Raw genomic sequence first — 2,416 nt, 5'->3', positions numbered from 1 at the left:
CCTTTGGTGCTATAATTTTGGTGCTCGTCCTGAAGAGAGGGCACACGCACGCACACACACACACACACACACAGACACACACACACAAACACAAACACACAGACACACACACACCCTTCTCTGGGTGCCTCAGAGGAGAAAAGGACACTCACAAGGGAGCGAGACGGCTTCCTTGTCGCCACATCTACCGTCAGAGCGAATTTATAAACCCTCCCAACCCCCCTCCCCCTTTCACACCCACACAACCGTGCAACCCCCCCCCCCCCCCCACACCAAACCCTGTTTATTTTCCTTAGACCTGCCCTCCTCCCCCACCTCCACCACCACCACCAAATAAATGTTTTGTAAATGTGTTTTATACCTCATTTTTTATTTTTCGGGTTTGTTTCTACTGTATTTTTGTATGTGAGAATTGTTTTTTTTTGTTTTTATTTTTTCTATTCAATCCAAAGGAAAAAAAAGAAAAGAAGTGTTTTAAGCTGTATGTGAGTTTAGTTTTTATGTCAATCAAAAGGAGTTTTTAAAATAGTTGACCTGTTCGAGCCAAACTCCCATTGGGTAGCTGTGCCAGAGCATTCTGGGTAGCTGTGCCAGGGCATTCTGGGTAGCTTTTTAGTCACATGGCCACTGTGGCTATTGGATTCAGTGTTTCATCAGCCAGTCTAAACATGTAGTCAAAGTAGGTTTTTATAATAAAAGAAAGAATGTTCTCTAGGTCTACAATCCAAAGAAGACTGGTAGAATTCACTGAGGCTATGTTCACACTGGCAGAGCAAAGCAGATTTTTGGCCTATCCAGATTGGAATCAGATATCCGTTTTATCAAGTCTTAACAGCAAAAAAAAAAAAAGAAGAACTCATGGAGACTGATTTTGGTCAATCAGATTTGTCTCAATCTGGACGCTTGGACACTTGAAGCCTGATTTATACTTTGCTGTACAACAGTGTTGCTTGCCAAAAATAGCCCGTAGATCTGATGTTTTTGGTGAGTGACAGCGTCGTACGATGGAGTATAATTTGAACATTACTCACAGCTGTGTCATTACGTTGTTACCACAGCAACCATTGCACATAGGTGACTACGCATGTTCCATTTGATCACTTGCAAATAACAGTGTGGACGGTCAGTCCTAAAGATCAGATTTAACCACTTAGACCCCAGCATCCGTGTTGTGGGGAAAGCTTTCGCAGAAAATAGCAGATCGACAAGCGTTGTGAGCTTGTCGATCTGCTATTTTCAGCGAAAGCCTTCCCTACAATAACAGAAAACAGAAAAGATACTAGTATAGAGTGGCTCCGGTCACGCATATGGGGTTTAAGTGGTTAATAAACAAATCGGATTTGCCTGCCGTCTGAACAAAGCTAGAGATTCTAGCCACAGACAACATTCAGTAGCATTGGAATGGAAGTTGAATGGAGCCCTGTACCCTTTGCATTGAGAACATTACATCACAAATGTCACTAATTTACAAAATACTCATTACCTGCTTAAAATGTTAATCAATGATGTAATTGTTTGGATTGCATTGACATGTCCTGTAGTTATTTGTGGATTACCGTGCCCCAAAAATCTGTAAGGTATGAAGTAAAATGGAAAATGATAGCTGTTTTGTTAATTGACTAACAGATTACAGTTTGATGATCAGATTACTGTGATCTGATTACAGATAATCTGATTAGTTTCCCATCCCTGTGTACCATGATAGAGATGACATCAGTGATTACAGGACTGACGCATTTCTCTGCACTACTAATCTGTATTTCACATGAAATGACAAATCCTTTTTTGCCAAATATTTTGTATCACTACTTTTAAAGTCTTTTTTTGTATCTTTTTATAAGAGGTGATATTTATGACAATAAAATGTGATTCAGGACTTGACAGTCTTTGCCGTTTGTGTTTCTTTTGTCTGCCATTGCCTAAGTCTGTGGTTCTCAAAGTGGGGTCCAGGGACCCTCAAGGTTCAAACATACAAGTTACTTGCATATTTTATTGTTTTTGAGGTGTTTTGTAGTTTTTGAGATATTTAACTTTTAAAACTTACATCTGAAAGCTTTGGCTACTCGCTGTTCCTTCATACTTAAACCTATAAACTTGATTCACAATTTATAAATTCCACCTTGGACATGCATTCTTGAGATTTTTACTTTGAAATAATTTGTAGGTTTTGAAATATTTTACTTTATGCGCCCAATGCATTGTCAATGGCAATGGACATTTAAAGGGAAAAAGGTACAAACTTTGGCAGGCAAAGTTGCACAACCTGAGTTTAACAGCGGCCAACCATGTTTTGGTCTGACTGCGCCCTAAGGGCATCTGCTGAGAGTGACTGAGTGATGGTGTAGTGGTCTATTGATCAGACTCCCAGCACCGACATTTCAAGTTCAAATCCCAGTCCTCCTATTATTCCCTGCTT

At 40.0% G+C, this 2,416-nt stretch overlaps 1 protein-coding gene across 1 annotated transcript in view; it reads left to right on the top strand.

The window, feature by feature from the left end:
- Positions 1-1,886, top strand: part of nid2a (nidogen 2a (osteonidogen)) — a 52,038-nt gene extending 50,152 nt beyond the window's left edge. The window contains exon 36 of the mRNA XM_080423055.1: positions 1-1,886. This exon is cut by the window's left edge and continues 37 nt beyond it. The gene's annotated coding sequence lies outside the window, so the exon portion shown is untranslated.
- Positions 1,887-2,416: the final 530 nt, after the last annotated feature.

This window comes from Gymnoscopelus braueri (genome assembly GCF_963280865.1).
Source record: "Gymnoscopelus braueri genome assembly, chromosome: 24".
In the NCBI taxonomy this organism is placed as follows: Eukaryota; Metazoa; Chordata; class Actinopteri; order Myctophiformes; family Myctophidae; genus Gymnoscopelus; species Gymnoscopelus braueri.
Note: the sequence above shows the minus strand (reverse complement) of the source record. Positions and strands in the feature narration are given on the sequence as shown.